Genomic DNA, 24,065 nt, shown 5'->3' with positions numbered 1-24,065 from the left:
CAACAGAAATATTCTGAGTATTCCCAGACAATATAAGATGCACAGAAAGAAAATGAGGCCCTTTGTGAGGAGAAAAGGGGAATCCAGGGCCAAGTAGTAGCACAAGGTAAGGTCATAGAAGCCAGTCAAGCCCTGATAGCAGAGCACAAAGCTCAGGCCTCTGCATACTACCAAGAAATAGGGACTGAGAAAGATAAATTAGAGAGATTAGGAAAAGAACGGGATAGGTTTAATCAGGCATTGAGGAATCCGAACCGTTAGAGGATAGAAGGGTAACCCCTAATCACAGTGTGATGTCCTTGGTACCAGGGGCCTCAAGCCAATGCACCACCTTGCAGGTGCAAGGCGTTGCTAACCTCATGCCTATGAGTTCACAAGAACAGGGGAATATGAGGCAGCTGGACTCAATTAGGCCCAACATGAGTGAGCTGGCAGGACAGCCCCCATCAGAGATTGATTATGTGCATCAAGGCTTAGGTTCAAAAATATTTTGGCAAACACATCTGACCAGGAGGACTCCTATGAAGGGAAGATCAGGGAGCTAGACTGGCAGAAACATAGGTTACAAAGAGACCATCTGGTCCACTTTGCAGATAAAGAAGAGTCAGAGTTTAGGCCCCAAAAGAGCATCCTGAAAATGTCCACCCTTTCAGGGAGGTGGAGGGAGTACTCCACCAACCCCAGAAGAAGGGAGGAGTCAGATGAGTACTCCCCTGTGCGAAAAAGGAAATCCAAGGGAAGTGACCAAGAGAGCCCACAATACAGCAGGGGAGATGAGACTATGCCCGTCATTCTGGGACAGACTCCCAGTCTCAAAGAATCAGGGAGCACCCAGAGGACAGGAACGGGGCCACAAATAGCAGCAGCTCTGAGTCTGAGGGCTGCCAAACAAAAGAGAACTCTGGTAAAAGACCCCATTCGACAAATAAAAGCCATTAGAAGTTTCATGACCCTATACCATAAAAATGCCAAATACTCAGTCTGGGAGCATCTGGAGCTGTATGACCAGATGATGACGTCATTTAGCATAAAAAATTACCATCATTCTATGGAGTTTGCTAAGCGGACATTCTCCCCAGAATACCCCAGCTTCATTGCTGGGCTGGCGGATCAGAATCATTCAAGGTGGTCTACCTACAAGGCAGCCATCTTGAAAACACTTCTCTGTGCACCAGAGCCCCCAGGAGGCTGGCAAGGCGGCCTACAACCTGCAGTGCGTAGAGGACCAGGCATCAGAAGAGTTTGTACAAGATTTGAAGCAGGCTAGACGGGTGCCCACAAACAGTAGAGTTCATTCATATCTATTTTCATGCCCTCACTAAGTACATAATGACACAACTGGTTAGGGACTTCCACGATGAAAGGAACCTGGACTGGGTATTAGAGCAAGCTACCCGGATCTATGAGGTCCAAAAGCTGGTGGAAAATAAGAATTCCCCCAAAAATCCCAAACCAACCAACACCCCTGTTGCTGCCAAGATGGCGGAGGTGAAGAATACCCCCATTTTGGACCAAGCACTACCAAACCAAATGAGAGGCAGAGGAGACTCTCTGACCAATCCCAAGCAGGTGGTAGCCAGGCAGGATTCTCCACAAATGTGTCACCCGACATTGCCACCTACATTAGCTCGAGGTATAAGGGGAACAGACCCATCTTGGGGGTACTTATGAACTCAGGGGGATCCAATCAGGTAACTACGGCCCTAGGAAACTTTCCTCCAAACTTCCCACAAAACGTCCCTCAGGAGGGCAGTAATCTTCCACCATCCAATTTAAGTTTCTTCCCCAGGTACCCTCCAAACCCCAACATTCAGAATAATCCTCATCTCTCTCCCCGCTTTCAGGATTCTAGACCCCAAAAGCAGGGAAAAGGGAGACAAAAGATGGAGGGCTATCAGGGAAACCCTCAATACACATGCTACTCGGTAGAAGGGACAGTTACCCTTCCTGAGAGCAGCAAAGGTTTGATCCAAGACCCCGTATCAACCTGAGTGGGTGTCACAACTGGAGTGTCAGGTCCAGAGCTTAACCCAAGACCTGAGTCGCATGTAGAGGGCTCAGCAGAGCCCTCAAATGAACATGGCTGCTCAGAACAGCTCAAACCCAGGGCCTGGTACCTTAGGGCAATGACAGGGAGAAAGCCATGACAACCAACAGGTTCCAGGGGAGGAGGCCCAGGAGGAAGGGGGATATAAAGCCCTAGAGGAAGCTTCGTTCCTCACCCATGAAAAGCCCCTAGAATCCTCAGAACCTGAACCCAAATCTCCTACCCCCGAAAAGCTGCAACCTGGGGAACAGAGGGTAAGTAAGAGAAACCAAGTGATCAAGAAGACCCATTTCGTGGAGGAAGTCTGCGTCCTCCAGTTTGAAGGGAAAGAATGCCGGGAAGATTCAGGGAAGAAAGTCTTCTCTTTCAAGGATGGGAGATTCCTCCCAAAGAAAAATGGGTCCCATGGGTTCGTGGCATGCGCACCATGAACAGTAACGTACAGTACCAGACTGCGACCTGCAGAACTCTATGTACTCCCGTGCCTGACATCTACTTTGGAAACTAATCTGCTGGATTTCCTCATACCAGCTCTGCCTAAACCACGCCCATCTCCCAGCAATCTCCTTCAAAAAGCAGCCGGGCGCTCGCACCTGTGCACCGCACCGCGAAGAGTACCGTAGAGTACCAGACTGCGACCTGCATAACTCTATGTGCTCCCGCGCCTGACATCTACTTTAGAAACTAATCTGCTGGATTTCCTCAACCCAGGTTTACAGCATTGGAAGCTTTCATCGAAACAGCTTACAGTGGAGTTTGTTCAATGCTAGACATATAATATATACTCTGTTTAATTATATTTTCTCAGCTCCGCCTAAACCATGCCCATCTGCCAGCAGCCTCCTTGAAAAGCAGCTTGGCGCGCGCGCACCAGTGCACGCGCACCACCGAGAGTACCGTAGAGTACCAGACGGCAGCTCTGCAGTTCTGCAGGCTGGTCTTTATTAAATTGGTACTAAAACCTCTTGAAAGAGTTGTAGGAAATCAAAACTCACAGCGAAATCAAAATTACTTCGTTGATATCTGTCAAACTTTTTTCTCTTAGTGGGATTGCGGCATTCCTATTTCAAAAATCCCTTATGGCCTCTTATAGGCTTACATCAGGAATGCCCTTACCTCCACGGCTTCTGATGTCTGTTCATTTGCACACAAAAGTTACAACTTCCGTATTTCTCTCGAAATCCTGTTCGAACCGTATTCTGCCTCCCATCCAGCAGCAGCGTACCGTCATTGCCATTCAATTTGACATGAGACCTGCGTTGCAACCAACATGTATGCAAAGTGCCTACATGCTGGAAGAGGCCTCATTGATGGTTCACTCTTTTGCTGACAATACGACCCTAGCTAAATCCACGCCCCATGCGCTCTCTGATTCTACCATGCAAAAATATGCCACTACACAAGCTGTCAGCGACGCCATTGACACTTTCTTCACTCCTCCCCACTCGGCTATTAAAGCAGTCAATAATAAAGTACCAGCAATGATCCATCAAGCTGACTCATCTCTCTTTCCACTGCTATACTCCCAAGTAGCTCAACAGGGTCTCACTTCTACCATGCTGCCTAGGGCGAACCAAGATCAGAACAACCCTGACCCCTCTCAAATAAATGGTTCCTTGGATGATGCTGTTGCTGAGAATAATACTGAAGACTCCTTAGCTAGACTATCTGGCTCTCCAGCGCTGTTTTCTGTAGAGCAAAGCAACAAGCATGAACTGGCCATGGAGTCTTCATTAGTAGCCTCGTTTAATAAACCTACTCCTCGCCCCTCATTTAGCTTCCCTTCAGTGAATTTTACCTATTTAGATGCATCACATATTGCAATAAACACAAGCATTTTTACATTGGCTAAACTCTATGAAGGAGTTGACCACAAGATCGCTGCCCAAACAACTCTGCTACTTACTCTCATGAACAAGCTTGATTGGTTGGTCTGCAACCTTCCGTTACTGCTGTAATCTGCTTGCTTGCAACCCAGCCATATCGACCAAGAGGCGACGCCGGCCGTGGGGACAGATGAGGTAATTGAACATAACCTGTCCTCCTAGGATCCCCCTGCTGAACCTAACCCCCCTGACATTGTGCTTGTTGAGCCCCCCCGTCACAGTCCCCCCAGTCCCTTCTCCAGCGGAAGATTCTTCTTCTAAAACTCCGCTCTTTGATGTCTTTTGTCCAGGAAGAATTATAGCCAAAAAAAACAAAAACGAAATCGAAAACGAACATGTAATCCAATTGAGCAGTCTGCTCCCCAAAACAAAAGTTTAAAAAAAAAAAAAACAAACATGTTGATTCCAAATAAATCTAATGGCAAGTCCAAATCAAAAGTTTTCGTAGCAAACCTTAGCAAAGAAAAGAATCTGAGTGCATCATGCCTTGAAGAATCTTCTTCAATGCTCCCTAGAGCATCAGGAATCCAAGAGAACATTCCTCCTCAACCCATCCCTCATCTACCTAAGCCGGGGTCGCCGCAAGGTAAGCTAGACCTATGCAATGTACCCTCAAATGATCAGAATCCCAATTCTGTATCAGTAAATTATATATCTGAAAGTGCTGGAAATGCGAATGTTGATTTGATGGACATTTCAGTGTACTCAAAACATTCTTTGCCTATCATGGAAGTTGTGCATCAGAGTTTAACACGCCGATCAAACATACACCAACAAATTCAAACAAACATTTTGTGTTAATCTAAATGTGGATGTTTCTACATTTAAAATGTTGGACCAGAAAAGAGCAGATGCTCTATCAGTAACATCAATCCAACAAACAAATCCTCCCATTACAGAGCCTGAACTCCAAAATAAACCGCCAATCCCAACACTAGGTAATCCCTCCATGCTAGGAAACACTCTTAATGGAAATCTATCTGCTGTTTCCTCTAATGCTCAAATACCTCTAAATGCAGGCCCAAATCTACTCCATTTTATAGGTTAGAAAATGAAACTATAAGAGCAACCATGATTGATAGGCTATATGAAGATCCTAATCGAGAGACAATTCTAACCATATTACATTCAAATCCTTCATTACATCTTATTCAATCGAGTGACATAGACTTTATTAGATCTCCTGTACCATCGAACCAAGACACAGTAGAGATCGTAATCCCTTCGGGAATGATAAAGAACTTAATCTGGCATGAGAAATCAGACCTTCTAAATATGGGATTAAAACTTGAAGCTATTAAACCCCAGGCTCCACCTGAACAGGCTATGGCACAATTGATGAGACCGTGAACTTCTATTGATCAAGCTAACATAAATACACAACACTGTTGCAAGTGCAGTAATGGGCTCCATCAAACCAACCAGGAACCCATGCTCCCTCAAATCAAATCTAAATGGACATGGATTTACAATGCTTCAAACTCACTCGGCAAATCTACAATTTAGCATGAAACCTATAATCAGACCCATTCATGCCCTATGGTTTGTTGGAACACAAGAGGATTCAATCACCTCCTAAGTAAGATGTCTCAAGATATTCACAAATTCGATATAGCCTTATTTTCAGCAAACATGGATGACGCGCACTCCCATATGGGTTGATCACCAAATTACCACTATTCTAGCACCAAAACCTGCTAAGGGATGCCAGACTGCAGGCCTGTTAATGGCAGTGAGCACTGATTCTCAACTTAACCTCACTTCCTGGTTGTCTCCAGACCCAGGTATCCAAGCTGTCAAAATGTCCACTTCTAATCCTCATCATCCATTTTTCACAGTAACAGCAATTCTCAATATCTACTGGAACCCTCTTGCATCAAACAAATCCACTTTTTTTTCCAAAATAGAAATAATTCTTGACCTCATTGCGCCGGACCCCTTAATACAAACAACGATTATCGCCAGAGATTTCAATATGAATTGTCTATCGGAATCTTCCAAACCAATCAAATTTTGAGCTACTGAATGGCAAGCATTGATGAAACTAGGCACATGTCCATGCTCAATTAGTCAACAACTGAAGACTTTCCTCCTGCTGCCACATGGACAAGAGACACAACTTCATCGACCTTAGATTATGTCCTTAGATTATGTCTTCATTTCAGATAAGTCCAATAAAAGTATATCATCCTTTAAAGTGGTTGCAACTTCAGCCAGCAACCACAATACCCTTATAACCAAATGGAGACTGCATCAAATAGAAAGTTCAACACAATATTTCAACATGATTCAACCCAATAATAAAGGCAATCGCCTTAGATGGTATCCATCAACAATAGAAAATCTAAAAACTAGTATTATCACCTCTCCACAAACTGAATTAATGACGGATGGAATTGACATTCTGACCATATTCAACTAATCGCTCAAGCATTACCTCCAAGATTGTCAATGGTACTAAATCATAAGCATAGATTTAACCCCTCGATCTTTGAACTCAAGAAAAGTTGCCGTAAGGCTATGCGTGCACTATGCCCAAAAGCCCAAAAGGAGGAACGGATAAGAACAAGATCTTAAAGGAGAGTTCCGGGACTTTTTTTTTATTGTCCCTACGGTTCGGCCATGTGTTTTTAAGCATAACTCGGTAGATCGTGGAAAACTTTCCTATGGACCTTACCCGACTTTTCGTCCATTAACGCACTCGAAATCAGCCGCCATTTTATGATAATCCTATCACTTGCCGCATCGCCCTGGCTCACCTGCTTTTGCGGCACTAAATCAAATCCCCCGCCCCTGAAACAGACTTGATCAAAACATTCATATTCCCCGCCTCTATCCGTGACGTGACTGAGCTGCGTAGGCAAACGCGCCCAGGCGTCTTATACGCGACTCCACACAGAACCAGGAAATCAACACAGATGAGCTCAAACAACACAGCGCGCCACAATTGGGAATATGAAACTGTACTTTTAAATTAAACCGCAAGATTGTAAATTTGGTAAAGTAAATTTATTTGACATCAAATGTTTTGAGAATATTCAGCGATTTGCATTTTTATTTGTTCACGTTCCGAAAAGTTGGTTTCGAGGCACACGATGTTCCTTTGCTGTACACAGGGTCTTAGATCATCTCACAATACAGCGCCACAATTCGGAATATGAAACAGTGGTTTAAAAGCAAACGGCAAGATTGTACATTTGGCAAAGTACATTTATTTGACATCAAATGTTTTGAGAATATTCAGCGATTTGCATTTTTATTTGTTCACGTTCCGAAAAGTTCGTTTCGAGGCACACGATGTTCCTTTGCTGTACACAGGGTCTTAGATAAATGAATTTTTATTTGCTCTCGATCCAAAATATTTCGTCTTGAGGCAAGCGATGTTCGTGTGCAGTAGACATGGTGTTGGTTTACGATAAAATAAGCTCTTCGGTCGCACTGATAATCGCATGGCTATTCCAACAACGAGGCACTAGGGCACCACAACGGTCTGTATGTTGCATCTAGCCATTAGTACCGCGTAAGGGCATACTTGTACTTGGCGATCGTCCCACAAAATGGTCAGGGTGCTAACGTTGTTCACGCGGAGAAGCAACTGGCGATTATAGAAGCCATCCGCCGGTGTCTGGTACTCGTGACACAGACAATAATGGACGATGTATCTATTTGAAAAACATAAAAAAAGGAAATTAGTCTCACCATCAGATCTTTATTAAAATTATTCATTTTATATATTAGGTCTGGAAATTATTTCATAGCTAGGACAGTGCAACTGTGTTTTAAACGTCAAGGGGGGCTGTAGGATACTGAGACAGTCCCCCAGTGCAGGGGTTGACAGGGAGTGCAGGTGGAGAGTGGAAGGGCCCAGGACCGAGATCGCAGACAGTGGACCAGTTGTAGCAGGGGAGAGGGAGAGAGAAAGCAGAAGCAAAGGTTTTGAGGTGCTTCCGTAAAAGTATGATATGATATGATATGGTATTTGTAACGCGCCTATACACAAGTGTTTCAAGGCGCGACGAGGCAGGGAGGGAGGGGAACAAGGGGAAGACAGACAAACGATCCTACTAGGCCAGGTGTCATTCAGATCGCGCAAGTGCAGAGGTAAGGGGAAAAGGAGAAAGTGCAAGGAGAGGAGGTGGGGGGGAAGTGCAGTACAAGGTAAGTAGCGTAATAAAATAATAAATAATAAATAATAAATAAAAAGGGCCCGCTTGAGGCCAAGGACAAGTCTCGCAGTTCTGTTCTGGATAAGTTGCAGAGGGTGGAGAGTGGAGGCAGGCAGATTAAGATAGAGGCTGTTACAGTAGTCCAGCCTAGAGAGAACCAGGGCTCGGGAGACAGTGAGCTTCTGGGGGAAGGAGAGGAAGGGAAGAATACCTCTGAGGAGGTGCAGCTGGTAGTGTGACTTCTTAGAGACGTCAGATATATGAGGAGAGAAGGAGAGTGTGGAGTCGAAGATGACCCCGAGGTTTTTAGCCTTGCAGGTAGGGGCGGGAAGGGGGCCAAGTAGACGGTTCTCCCCAAGATAGTGCGCGGTACAAAACAACATGCCACATAGAACGAACAAGTACAACTTAACCCGTCTTTAAAGCAACTGTATAGTAATTAAATTGCGGTATAAACTCATCTAAAGAGTTACTTACATTATATTTGCATTTTCCATTGCGTCTGTGCGTAGGGCAGCCCCGAAATACCACTCCTTCTATGCCGACGTTATTTCTTCTAATGAACGAACATGAAATGGCTTTCGTTTCTGAAATTATATTCATTATCGTTTCTTACGTGGTCCAGGCCTGTCAAGGTCAAAATACAATAGAACCTTATTCTGAGTCGTGGGCCATTCTGGCACCCGAGAAAAAATCAAAGCAGCTGACCTTCACTTCGAACGAGCACACATTCCAAGTTAGCTACATTCAGTGTAAGGCATTCTCACAGGACTTGAAATTTACACTCCATCTTTGCATTTTGTCTGCGTGCTTTGCAGCCACACAGAACCATAAATACGGAGAGATTCTATATTTATTGAAAAATGATTTATATTACTGTTTGGTTTAATTTAATGCGCAAATGAACAAGGGTGGAGAGACAAATTGCATGTACACTGAGCAATCACTTTTATTTACACAATACATAGATACACATATTCAATGGGCCTGCGACATGAGGAGACTTGAGAGAACAGACAATCAAATTACAATCATTTAAACCGTGATGTGTATTTCTCAATGAGTTCTTCTTTAGGTGGACATGGAACAGATGCAATGTTGGGTGGCAATGCAGTTGTCGCCTGCACAGGTTCGTTCACAGCTCCATTTATGTGCCTATCTAGGACGTCAACAATAAGTTTCTCAATAAACTCATATTGCATATCCTCAAACACTGGTTTGATCACCCATTGTTTACTTCTTTTAGTGAAGGCCTTATTGTAGCGAAGCGTCCCTAAAGTTCCGGTCGTCCTACTTTGTTGACGGCCAACATTATGGTTATGTGCCAAGACCGCTAAAAGAGTCCGATTTATCATGCCCTCCATGCCAAAATGCAATCGTTTTGGCCTGTACTTTAGGCACATATTGTGGAACACCTCCAAATCTCCTGTGTGGCAGAATTCCGTGAGTCCCCTCAAAGCTTTTGTTATAGTTTTATCAAATACAATCTTTTCAATGGCTTTGTGAGTGGGTGATGAAGGAATCAACCACTTCTTCTTCCGTGCCTCCTCTGTGGACAAATGGCCATGTTCACAATTGTGGAAATGTTGGTTCGTGTTCCATCGGTGAACATTTGTACAGTGTGGCATTACTGACCGCCATTTTTCCAGTAGAATTTCCAACGACCCTCCACATGTTTTTGAGCTCCACCAAAGATGGTTGCTGATTGACTTGGACCACTGTGAAATACCTTTCAATTCTTTTTTTTTACCTGCAGCCGACAATTTTTTATTGATTGATTTTGCAAGATGCCAAACGTCAAATTGGTGATTTATATTTTTGTACTGTTCTCTCATTGTCTTGGCAATTGAAACGTGTCTGTCCGTGGCTATCAGGTCGATCACCATTCCCCGCGATTGTAGTTCTTGCAATGATGCTACAAAGCCAACTTTCTCCATGGCCACTGAGGATGTACTTTGTGACACCTGCACGACCACCGAACTCACAATTTTCTTACTTTCCATGTCCTGAAAGTGGTAGGTGCAGTACTTGGCTGAAAATCCTGGGCTGTCGCACTGTCCATCACCGGCTAGCCTGAACCGTTTGCCCGCGAATGTACTATCAATAGACATTTTTTCCATTCTCCAAGCTTCGCTAATGGCTGGAAATAGATAATCGGTTTGGTATTTGTAGAACTGAGTTTTCGCAATGAAATGGATTCCCACAAACTGAAAGAAAGACTCTAATTTTTTAAAACTTGAACCACTAAAAAGTGCAGCCGCTGCACAAAGTAGATTGCCTGCTGGCAGTTGTCCCAGCATAGGTTGTGCAGACCATGTGAAAGGATGATATTTTGTACAGGTGGCATGTATTTTAAGGTTAGTGCCTCGAATTGCACGAGTCACATTAATCAATGGCTCCCCACATACTTCCCCACCTACCAAATGCCCACATTTAATCCGAATAATAATATCAATCAAACAACTATCGAATACAATGAATTTGGCCTCTTTCCTTATACTGTCACTCTGCATCCCAGCTGGTTCGGCCTGTAACGTTGAGGACATGTCACTCACATGAAAGGTAGAATCTCTGATATCGTCTTCCGCTATGTTCAGTGATATTGATGGTGTTTCATTGTCGTCTACTTCATTCTCTTCCATTGCAACATCTGTTCCTTCTCCGGCGATGGGTGAATAAAACAATTTCTTCAACTTTCTCGCCGTCTTAGTTTTTGCGGGTGTGGATTCTGTGAATTGATCTCCGACTGCATCCGAACTACCAGGAGGACATTCACTATCAATGGCTGGTGGTGGTATAGCTCCGTTGTCAATCACTTCATATTCTTCCCATTGGCACGATGCTTCTCCAGTCTCAAGTCCCTGCCAAAAGGTTTGACAAGCAACATCTCTCGTTCGCTTCACTGTCTGTGTAGATCTAGTTCGTACACCCACTCGCAACTAGAGGACAGATTGGAAAAGGGGTGTTCAGTTTAAACACAACTTACAGTATTGAACTATTAACAGTGAAAAACAACATAATATAGTGACCAGGACACTAACCTTCTTTTGCTTTCTTTTCTTTGAAACTTTCTTGCCTCGAACTTCAACATCAGGACGCTGTTGCTCCGACTCGTGTGTGCATGTCTCCACTTCCTCTTGCGCTGCAACGACTATGTTTTCCTGATAAGCACATCCATCACGCACTGACGCTCCATGGACTCCCTGAAACATAGAACTTTCATTAGTATGTATAATAATATCGAAAACACAAAATGTACTTGGGGACCAATACCCACGTACATCTCAATAGCAAAACACGAATGAACGCTTTGTGTAGAACATTCAAACGACAATTATTCACGCATTGTTGATCTAGTTAGATGGAACTGTCAAGATCCATACCTCGGGCTCCTCATAGACTTCCATTGATGATATTATTGAAGATGATGCTTCAGTGACTCCCTGAAACACAGTAATTGCATTAGTATGGTTTTCTATTTTGATAAAAAGAACAGAAAGTTTGTGCAGGCGTGAACGGCTCATCTAAATAGACCTGCACAAATGATCAGTTGTCTAAAATAAATAATGGATATCTAAATATGATTCGATTTGCTCGATCGTTGGAAGTGTCACCTCCCAGAAATCTGCATCAACTACTAGGGGTGATGTTCTTGTAGAAGAAGCTCCGTCATCTCCCTGAAACATAGTACTTGCGTTAATAAAGAAGGAAGTATAGCGGATGTAATCACGTCATATGATCTCGCTTGATCGAGCTGTCAGTATCCATACCTCGAAATGCATAAGAACATCAAGGGACGATGTAACTGCGGTGCACACTTCTGCAAGCTGTTGCGCCGACCCGTAACTGCACGCTCCCCCTTCTTCTTGGACTAATGCTCCATCGACTCCCTGAAACATAGGACTTTCATTAGTAATGAACACAATATTGAAAAAAGAAGACACATAGGAGGGCGACGACAGAAGGACATATCAATGGCTAGAAACAAAAGAAACATTGTGTGTAACAATCACGCTACAAGAATGCAAGATCTGATGATCTCCATCGATGGAACTGTCCTGAAACGTACCTCGAGCATCTGAGTGACATCAACGGTAGTCGTCAATACGTTGGACTCCTCAGCATCTCCCTGAAAGACAGTACTTGAATTATTTTGGATAACAATAATTATAACTGAAAACAAAGACTAGAGGACGAGTACAAGGGTGTACCATTAGGTAAAATAATTACACGATAAATTAAAACTATTGATTTACATGCCTAAAACAAGTCAGTGGCAGAATAGCCAAGTAAGATTACCCGATAGGCGCTTGAAGTGGCTGATGACTGCAATAACGACACGGATGGAGAATCTTCCGCCTTCATATTGAGTGGATACATAAATGGGGAAATTATTGTTAGCTAATGCTACACACTACCGCAAGGCCGAGAGATAAATACGTAAACTTGACTCACCAGTGGAGGGATGTGGACGAATAGAGTGGGAATAGCGGTTGAGAGCAATTTTCGCCTCGCTCGCGGTGTGTTCTTCTTTATTAGCAATGATGTGGAGTACATGTCAGAGGTAAAGTGCCTGCTGCAGATGCGGTATCGATCACCCCTCTTGTCCGCAAAGACTTCTAGGATTCTACTTTCAAGCTCAGAGGGTGGATATCCGCAATATCGGACCCATTCTCTTATCTGATCTATTGTCTTAGGGAAAACATGCATTATAGTACCTTCAGATTTATTATGGGTCTTCGAAGGACAACCGCCAATGGAACAGGCAGGCATTGTGGAAAGTTCTGAAAAGTAAAGATCAACAATTCTCTATGAATACCATTGTGTTAAAAAATTAAATACATAAAAGGTTCAATGCAAGGTATGTTTTGGTTCTTGGAACTATACACGTTATTCACATGCGGATAAGTATTTGAATAACTTTAAAAAAATACAAAAATAATTTGACTAAACTCAGAACATGTGACTAGTTCCTTGCATGTACTGTCTTGAACGAAAAGAAATTGGACGCAAAATGAGTATGGTACATGGCCTTACCTTGACGAGCAAACAGTTAGATGCAGGGATCAGAGTAGTTTCTTGTCGTAGAACAGGGAGCAGTTCACAGGTTGCAAACTGATGAGTTTGCTCAAAGTGGTCACGGAAGTTCCCAGAGACGAAGAGCAGACAACCAGCACCTTCACGGGTTGACTAGCAAAGCGCAAAGAAGTTCTCATTAGAAATATGAAGTGGGTTATAAAGAATTCGAAACAGGGGTGTGTTTGTGAATGAATGACGTGTATATGTCGTGGCATTATGCGGTTTGCAGGGGGCCGTCCAGCGTGAGGGGAGATGCTTGGCAGGAGACACGGGGTCTGGCGGTAGACATGGGAACAACAACCCATGCTCTATAGACCACTTTGAAGTGTACATGGTCTTTGGCACCTCTTGGCCTTTATCGCTCCCTGACAGCTCCACTTGCCAGCACAAGTACCCCGGTGCGAACTGCCTTTGATAGGGCGGGGGGTGGATTGGGGCGGTGGTCGTGCAGACAAGACACAGGAAGACTCGTGAATGGAGACACACTTATGTTGATTGCAGGGGGCCGTCCAGCGTGAGGGGAGATGCTTGGCAGGAGACACGGGGTCTGGCGGTAGACATGGGAACAACAACCCATGCTCTATAGACCACTTTGAAGTGTACATGGTCTTTGGCACCTCTTGGCCTTTATCGCTCCCTGACAGCTCCACTTGCCAGCACAAGTACCCCGGTGCGAACTGCCTTTGATAGGGCGGGGGGTGGATTGGGGCGGTGGTCGTGCAGACAAGACACAGGAAGACTCGTGAATGGAGACACACTTATGTGGATTGCAGGGGGCCGTCCAGCGTGAGGGGAGATGCTTGGCAGGAGACACGGGGTCTGGCGGTAGACATGGGAACAACAACCCATGCTCTATAGACCACTTTGAAGTGTACATGGTCTTTGGCACCTCTTGGCCTTTATCGCTCCCTGACAGCTCCACTTGCCAGCGCAAGTACCCCGGTGCGGGCGGTGGTCGTGCAGACAAGACTCGTTTGCCGTAGGGCCTCACCAAGGAGAGGCCATCTAACTGCATGTAAGAGGCAGGCTGCAGGATCTAGTACATGGAAGGCAGGGGGGTGAGTTTATAAATACCTCAGCCTCCCAGGAGAATATATGGGTGCAGTTCACCCTGGAGACCCTGAACAAAGTGGTGTGGTAAGTATTTTTGGGGGAGGAGGCAAGGCCGGGAGGCTTGATGCCAACCCGCAAAATAACATATGTATGTCTGCTGCATATGGGTTCAACGGTTATGTGGATTGAAGGTGGGCGGCCAGCGTGAGGGAGGATGCTGGCCGGAGACATGTGGTGTGACAAGACAAGGCACAGGAAGACTATTCAATGGAGACACACTAGATTCATTTAAAAAATCAAAACAACCATTGTTAAAATATATGTTGGGTTTTATTTTAGATCTTAATTTCAATTGAACATAAATAATAAACATTACACATTGTAAAGTTGCGGTTGCAGCACATCCCGGGAAAAGCCGCGGTATTGTCCACTGTCGCTGGGGAAATGTTGTCTAATGGCAAGTACCGCACAGGCAGGTATTACTCTCCGAACGCGGTGTCCGAGCCTCCCGTGAAGCCACCAAGTGAAGCAACGATAGGCCACCAGCCTGTACCACCTGTGAAAATGAAAGATGCAAACTGTATTAAAATGACAACTTTCTTATCACTGTCGATTCAGGTACAAAAATGTCATTCTGCTTTGAAAAAAATTCTATCTAGAAAATGCACAACATGGAACCAATTTACATGCATTCGAATGATATGTAGATGTAGTTTTATATGTGGGAGACGACCATGAAATAGTAGTGGCATCACTGACATCACAACCAGAGTATACTTACTCGTTACTCGGATTACGCGGACGAACAGTGCCGCAAAGTTTGTGCATAAGCACCATCATCATCCTCAACACTGTCCGTGAGAGGCAGGCTTCCCTGAACTCTGGCAGCTCGGTGATGCATTGCGGACTTGGCTCGCCTTCCGAAATGTAGGCCAAGCACCCGGAATTTTCACGGCAGCAGCAGTTCTCCTCCTCAGTTGGCATTAGCTCGCAACGATTGCACGTGCACCAGGTGGAGACGCCGTCCATGCGACATGGTCCAGGCTCTTCATCCGTTGACTGGTCCTCCCAACTGCCGTCCGAATCCCCATCGTTTTCGCGTGCTTGCCTTTCCAGTAGTTCTTCCTCGGTGTACTCGGGCTCGTACATATACGGCATTATTGTAGCCATTGTGTGGTAAAGAAAGTAAAATAATTTATAGCGGTGGTACTGGTATCTGTTCACACGGGCTACAATCAACGAAGGTAGCTGACCAGAGCACAGAAACGAGTCACAGAATACTCAAAGTAACACAGCGAGAGTAATGGAATCGAAAATCTGCTGCTGTGTGTTGTGAAACGGTGTGTTTATACTTATTGAGGAAAGAGGCGTCCTGCCGTTTCCATGGCGACACTTCATTAGCTGAGGCGCAGCGATTGTTGACACGAAACGTGCTTTGGCGTTGGGAAATGGGCGGTACGCGTCTGCTGATGTCAGCCTCGGGGGAGGGGGATTTGATTTAGTGCCGCAAAAGCAGGTGAGCCAGGGCGATGCGGCAAGTGATAGGATTATCATAAAATGGCGGCTGATTTCGAGTGCGTTAATGGACGAAAAGTCGGGTAAGGTCCATAGGAAAGTTTTCCACGATCTACCGAGTTATGCTTAAAAACACATGGCCGAACCGTAGGGACAATAAAAAAAAAGTCCCGGAACTCTCCTTTAATATAGAAACTCATCTCAAGTGGTAATAGAGCTACAAAAGCAGGCTGATGCAGAAAATATGCTAAATGCTCTAATGTTTAAATCAATGGGTGAGATATGGCAAATAATTAATGGAATTTCGAGCAATGGCCAAAAAACCTCAGAGCTGAATTCAATTAGTGAAAAAGACTGGACTGAGCATTTTCTAAAGCTACTAAACACCCCAATAACTCAGCCTCAAATTATCTTTAGCTCAGTTCCAGACCTTAACTTGCTAGAATTTGATAAAGTAGATATTTTATTAACAATAAAAAAGCTCAGCAAATCCAGAGCTGCTGGCCCAGATAACCTCACTAACGCCATTATTAAAAAGCACCCAGAACTCTGGGCGATATCATAGAACTGCTATTCAAACAAATAATTACATAAAATAATATTCCACCTTCATGGCAACAAGCCTTTATTATACCAGTATTTAAAAAAGGTGATAGGTATACCCTAATAATTATAGGCCGATAGCTCTACTAGACGCCTCTGGCAAAATAATGGCAAAACTAATTCTGTGTGACTTCTTCAAATGGGCATCAGATGACAAAATAACTGATAAACATCAATCAGGCTTTCTCCCAGGTATTGGTACGATATTACATCTAATGATTTTAGCATCTATAAAGAAACAAGCCCTTTCGAAAAAACAACCAGTATTTTTAGCCCTTATTGACTTCATGCAGGCCTTTGATTCGGTCCCAAGAGATATGTTATGCTCGAAGCTTTTAACTAGTTCTTGTCCCCCATATGAATTATATTTTATACATCAGTTTTATTCAAACACCTCAATCAGAGTAAGACTGACAACAAAAGGTCTTTAACAAACCCATTAGAAACTGAACTCGGACTTATACAACGTTGTCCATTTGCACCGTTTATATTTAATTTTTATATCAGTGATATATACAAAGGCCTATGTTCTGTCCATTCTTTTCCTCCATGTATTCACAAAACCCCAATTCCATATTTAGTATATGCTGATGATCTAGTACTGTTGTACAGAACCCCAATCAGATTACAGGGAAAACTAACAGCATTAGGTAATTACGCAAAAGCAAATTACTTATCTATCAATGTTACCAAGTCTAACATCCTTATTTTCCACCACTGTCTTTCTAAGACAGGATATCGTTTCAACTGGACAACCTTAGATACTCCTGTATCACAAATTACTCAATATAATATCTTGGAGTCAACATCAACACAAGTTGATGAGCAGTCCTATAAATTAGATTTAAGGAACAAAATGAAACTCCTGGCAATCCAAGGAAAATGTCTCCAAAGAAAGTTCGGAAAATTCTCAATAAAACTAGCCATCATTTTTTACAATCAAAAAGTAATCCCGATTATCACTTATGGCAGTGAATCCAAAGCTGACCCACCGAGATGCGACTTTCTAGAAGGCCTCTTCTGGAAAAAATGTTACCATTACTGCAAAGTACACCGATACAGATTATAAGGTTTGAATTAGGTCTGACATTCCTTAGTGCAATAGCAGCGTGGCATATTCTAGCTGCTTGCAGAAAAGGTAGATTAACAACTAATGTGCCAACAACTTGTTCCCTCCTCTTAAATCCTTGCTGGAATCAGTCGAAGCAGGTCCTTTGGAAAAAGGCTTGTCTAGCTACTATGCTAAACGCTGACATTCCAATTGAGCTCCTCTTTCTAAACCCTGACAAAGCAAAACTGAAACTTCATCGTTGGGACTGGATCTCCACCTGGGAGGAATGTTTAAGTTACTGTGCTTTTAAATCTGGAGTCTTTGTCCAAAAAGCAATGAAACAATTACCACCCTACTTAACAAGATTACCTGACCGTAAATTTGCGAACAATATCCTTAGAATGAGATTCAACCTATGTCCCACCAAGGTGAAGCTAGCCTCATCCTCTAACACGTCAAATCCTAATATTACTTGTCACCTCTGCAAACTAGAGTGTGATGGAACATTACAACACGTATTGACTGAGTGTCAAGCCCTAAGAGATGAAAGGAAATCCTACTTCTACAGATACTTTATAGATATAACACTCCTAACTAAAGGGAGACTATGGATAGACATTTTTAATTCATCAAAGGTCTTCCTAAATATAGCAATGATACAATTCCTCAGGTCCCTAAACCTGACTGGGGAAATGCTAATTGATACCACCACATAAGAACGTGTTATTCTAGTATTTTGAGTACCTTGATAACTAGATCATGAATTCTAAAACAGATATATTTTAAAAATATGTTTTTATGTTAAAATTCTTCATTTTACTCTGATATACTGTTGAAGCCCATAGGAGCCCAATGATGGGCGAAAACATGATTTCAGATAAAGCCGATTTCTTATTGAGAACAGATTTAAATATGCTAGTTTTATCAACTTTTATTAGCTTATTAACAATTGTGTGTACGTGACGTGGTTTTAAAATGACTATTTTAAAATGTATCTATACAAGTGTTAGTGCCAACCAGATGTTATAGCACAGTTTTAATGTTGTTTTATTTGTAGCTACGGTAGAAGTCATTTGAAATAGGTTTTTAATCAACCCAAAAAGCTCTGAGAAATATATATTCCAAGGTACTTTGATCTAACCCCAAAGCTACTTTTATCAGCTTATTAACATCTGTGTTCAATTAATGTGGTTTTAATATGACTATTTTAAAATGTGTTTATGCAAGTGTTAGCGCCAAGCAGATGATATAGCATAGTTTTAAAGCCATGTTACTCGCAGCTACGGTAGAAGTTATTTGGAACAGGATTCAAGTAAACCCAGAAAGATTGTTATTCCAGGTACTTTGATGTAACTCTAAAAGCGAAAACACTGATGCCTGACATCCCAAAAGAATATCATGCCTCTCTATCTAACTGCCAGTAGCCATTTGCACATGAACCAGAAAACAAATAGTTGAATAGCAAAGACATTTATCAGAATAACTCTGCAAACAAATGTATAGAAAATTGCAACAATATGTACCAAAGAACCTTTTTAGCATTCTGAAAGTTGACTGCCAATGGAAAGTACGAGTATATTATTGTGCCGTACTGTATTGAAAAAGTTGTAACTACAACTAAGCCAATTCTAATTAAAACATTTAAACAAAATGGGTCCCAAACAACGCTAACTTATAATGGGTAAGTAGGGGGACTGACCCAGAACCACAAATCCCTGAACTTTAAAAATGTCATCCAGAGAACTCAGAAATCAAGGAGAAATCATCCCCCCAAACCGGTTCAAGTGACTGTCTCCGGGAAAAGGGGGACAGCACAGAATCAGGAGAAAAGGGGGATTCCCAAATCCCCCAGATCTCAGGATGCCAAGTTTGCTTCACAGATTCCCGAACTCTGACACAGAAAATTGCCCCAGAACACACAGTGTCAGAGTTCAAAATAAAGAAATTAACTGCCCAGCTGGCTCAAAAGGCACATTTCCTTTGCCCCCTGGCGGAGTAAGAAGGCAGGTGTTATGCCCCCATCAGTGTGCAAGGCCAGTGTGCATTTTCAGCACTGGTGGATACAGGATCCCAAGCCACCCTTCTATCCAAAAAGGCATTTGATCAAATCAATTCAGGAAGGGGGGAGAGTCACCAAATTCCCCACACACCTCTTCCTGGACAACTTCAGAACTTAGACGGAAATTACATTCCTGTCGAGGGGACTGCGGATCTGGAGATCAAAATTGAGTGACACCAGGTGAAACACCCGGTCATAGTCATCACTTCAGAGGGCACACCCTGTCTCCTAGGGAATTAACTCCTTTGGAGGTTGTCACCCATAATAAACTGTGTGAACAAGGTCCTCTGGACACAGACTAATCGACCAAAAAAATTAAAACAGAGCATAAACAATGTAAGCTTAAATGGCACATGCCATATGGTTGAGCAGCGTTCTGACAAAATTGAGTTCCACTTTAGGAACAATCAAGTCCCCGACATAACTATAATTGTTGTAGGAGAACAAACTGGTGATGGGAACCCTTCTCCATTCTTGAAAAGCAACCTTCCTCCCAGTTTTAAGTGGCATTCCACACTGGAAGGAAATACCCTGAAATTTTACACTGATCCACAATTTGAAGAAAACCCAAATCCCATGATGAAAGGTGATGAAAAACTAGATCAAAGCTTGGCTGATATTCAGAAAATGGGTGAATAGCTGTTCCTCCCCATTCAGGTAAATGAGGGGGGGGAGCCTTCTCTCGTCAGAGTATGCCTGATTAATGGAAAAAGCTTGATCAACGAATTGTTATTCAGAAAACTCCCAAAATATCAGACCATTCTCACATTTAAGTTGATTGATAAGTCGGAAATGTGCCTGGAAACGCCCAATTCCAAACATCTCCTGCCCAGCAGGTGCATGTTAAACATGTCCATTGGTGATAAAAGCATAGATCATAATTGTTCGGTGTTGCGAGATGTCCCCTCTGCCTTCTACTTAGGCTGTGACATTCTCAATCGATTCACAATTGTTTTAGACCTAATTAATAACAAAGTCTGTAACCCCATGGGATTTGACAATCCTGAAAAAGCATTTCGGTCAGCTCAATTGCTGCCGTATGCAGTTGAAATTCTAACTGGAGAAGAGGTCACCATCCCAGGATTGGTCCGACAATTCACCATCCACCTAAAAAACCCGGACGCTCATGTAAATTTAAATCATCTCCTCCAACAGCAGGGTTTGTATTTGAACCTGACACCATTAGTTGAGTTAGAACATGACACCATCTGAATAATGGTGGATAACAGCGACCCTAGGAGTATCACTCTCGGAGCAGACCCCTTTATTGGAATGGCGGTTGATGCCCAACAATTCTCCATTGATTTAGGGAGTGAAATAATGGGACAGATCCCCAATGACTTCTACGACTGTGACAATGACTTATCTCCAGAAAAGATATTCACCCGGCAAGGGGGAATTTCTTGGTGACCTCTTCCTGCCCTTATGGGGTGAAAGAGGTGACCTGCGACATCAGGAAGGATGAGGTGGTATTTCAGGTCAAGAGTGACTGCCTCTCCTACCTGAAATCTCCTGCCCAGGCCAACACCATAACCAGAGATCTCTCCACGCAACTGGAGGATACCGCTGAGATTGCAAAACCCGAGGTATTTCTAGGCTTCAGGAAGATGTTTGAGTAACGAATCAACCTTGCTGATGCCTATGAGACAGAGGAGCAAAGGCAGAAGCTGAAATAGGTGATTCTGGATTTTCAAGAAATGTTTACCATGGACTCGTATGACTGTAGTCGCACCGCAATACATTCTACATCCATACCCAAGGACCCTGGGATGACTCCCGTATTTGTGAAGCAATATCGGTTGCCTCTCGCGTCTATGGAGTCACCCAGGGAGATCATAAAGAACTTAGAGTCCCACGGGATAATTCGTCCAGTCCATAGTACAATTAATAATCCGGTACTGGGAATACTAAAACCCAATGGCCAATGGAGACTATGCGCAGACCTTAGGGAGTTGAACAAACGGGTCCACATGTCCCGATGGCCTCTTCCCTACATTGACCAGGGACTGGCCCAGATCAAAGGGTCAAATGTGTATACTGTCATTGACCTGACCAATGGATACTGGACTGTACCCATGAGTAGGGAAGACCAGTACAACCTGGCCTTTACCTTCGGGGGGCAGCAGTACATGTGGACCCAAACCCCCTTTGGATATATAAACTCCAGCAATGAATTTAATGTTTTTCTGCACAAGGCCATGCCCGACATGGGTGAAAGGGGAAACCTGGCCTATGTGGATGATGTTTTAATTAAAAGCTCAACCGTGGAGGAACATATTGTCACAAACTTCTCTCTTTCTCACCTGTTTTTCCTGTCTTGTGGTCTTCTTGGATGCGACTTCCTTCTTCCTCACTGTCCGAGACTTGTACAGGTTGGAGCGCGAGTCTTCGGGGTCCAGTGTGGGTAGCCAGCTGCCTAAGCCGGATAGCGTTCAGTATTCAGGAATGTTAGCCACAAATGCAGGAAGGAGGAGGAGCAAGTGTCCTATGCTCAGAGGATGTTCGAGACACCTTGTGCACGAGCGCAACACGGGATCTGGGATGTGGGATACGGCTAGAGGGTAAGGTAAGAATCTGGAGGAGGTTCCAGGAAGGGAGGAAAAAAGGATAAGAACTGGAGATAGCACGGTTAATGGACTCGAAACATACGTCTAGCAACTCCAAGCAGTTGCGTTGAGACGCGCAGAGCCGCGGGGGCGTGCCTGGTTTCTAGGAAGCAGAGTGTTGTGTGCAAAGGCTAGAGTGCAGCGTTTCTGGGCCGTTGGCCATCTTGGAGTAGTCACTGAGCTCATGCCGCAGTGCATCATGGACCACGAAGTCCAGAAGGGCCGAATTCGGTGGTTCATGACACATATACCGGTAATCTGCTATGTTCTGTTCCAGTTGAAGGAAGCCAGAGCGAAATGGTCCTTCCAGAAGGCACAGTGGTGTAAGACCCGCATGAAATCACCCCTGAGGGCCTCTGTCCCCAGGAGAAAAAGATAGAAGCATTACTAAAATTGAAAGACCCCACTACCTTGCCTTGCGTGAACTAAGAAGCCTTCTTGGACTGACTAATAACAGTAGAAAGTTCATAGAAGAATACACAGAGGTCATGGGACCACTGATACATTTACTAAAGACCGGGGTCAAGTGGGTCCAGAGCAAGCAGAGGCAGTGAAACAACTGAAGAGATGCCTCTCACAAGCACCTTGTTTAGGTTACCCCATCAAAAACAAGGAGTTCTTCTTGGAGACGGGGTTCTCAAATACTTGCTTAACAGCAGTATTATCCCAGAAGCACAACAAGGTCATCTCCTATGCGAGTAAGACTCTGTCTGTGGAGGAAAAATTCAACGATTGTGAGAAGGCACTCCTTGCAATGGTGTGGGCATTGAAAAATGACCACCCATTTATCCAGGGGGAGCACATTATCGTCGAGACTTGTTACAAACCTTTGCAATATCTCCAAAGTGACAGAATCCGGGTGGGGAATGTGCCTAATTCCAGAATTACTTCCTGGATTCTGTCCATGCAAGGCTTTCCTGTGGAGGTCAGATATGGCCAAAACAAGAAGGCTGACTTGCATGATTGTGCTTGAGAAAACTGTCTCGAGGACGAAAGTCTAAAAACACAAGACAACCTGAAGGCGTACCAGATGCCCCACAAAAAGTCTATGAGGAAGATCCGTGACAGGGGATGCCCAAAGTTTATGTGGACGGGTGCTCCTACCATGTTGATAACAACTGGGAAAGGGAACTGGTGGCCGGCATTGGGAATGCCTGGGTGAATGATGCCCTGGAGCCCTCAGCTGGGTACAAGATCAGTCCCCAAAGTAGTCAGGTGGCGGAGTTGGTGGCAGTTCATCAGACCATCCTCACTGCCGTGCAACACCGACTCCACGAACTGGTCATAATCACTGATTCATATTATGTCCGGAACGGATTCGTGGAGCACCTGATTAATTGAAAAACCAGAGGTATGCTGTGTGCAAATAACAAACCACGCAAGCATGGCAAACTAATACAATCCATTGGCGATCTCATCACTCCTAATGAGATTACCATCTACTGGAAGATGATTAGGGGTCATTCCAGAATAGAGGGACCAGATAAACCCGGAAATGACCTGGCAGACCAGTTGGCCAAAACCAGAGTCATCCATGGGGATCTCATTGAGATAGAGTCCCTGTTGGGGGAAATCCAGGTTGCTGCTGTCACCAGGTCCCAAACACTTGCCCAAAATGAATTCTCAACTGCCCAGTAGAGTAAGGAGACCCCAGATGCTGATTTGATCATGGCACAAAAAGGGGATCCAATAATTGGGAAATTTTATCAACACATTGAAGACCCTGTAAATTTTCCTCTGACTGAAACTGATTACGTCAGGAAAGAGGATCTCCGGGTGTTGATGAAGTTTCCTAAAATGTTCCGAATCCAAGATGGCTTGTTGGTACGGAGACCCATCTCTGGATATGACCAGTGGGTGGTACCTACCTCATTCCAAAGCCTGATGTTAACTCATGCCCATGACGCGGCCACAGCCGATCATTGGGGGTTTCATACTACTTTGGATGTCTTGCGAGAGGTCACATACTGGCCACACATGGGGCAGGACCTTGACCAATA

Source organism: Ambystoma mexicanum, chromosome 3q, assembly GCF_040938575.1.
Source record: "Ambystoma mexicanum isolate Mex_15411 chromosome 3q, UKY_AmexF1_1, whole genome shotgun sequence".
In the NCBI taxonomy this organism is placed as follows: Eukaryota; Metazoa; Chordata; class Amphibia; order Caudata; family Ambystomatidae; genus Ambystoma; species Ambystoma mexicanum.
Note: the sequence above shows the minus strand (reverse complement) of the source record.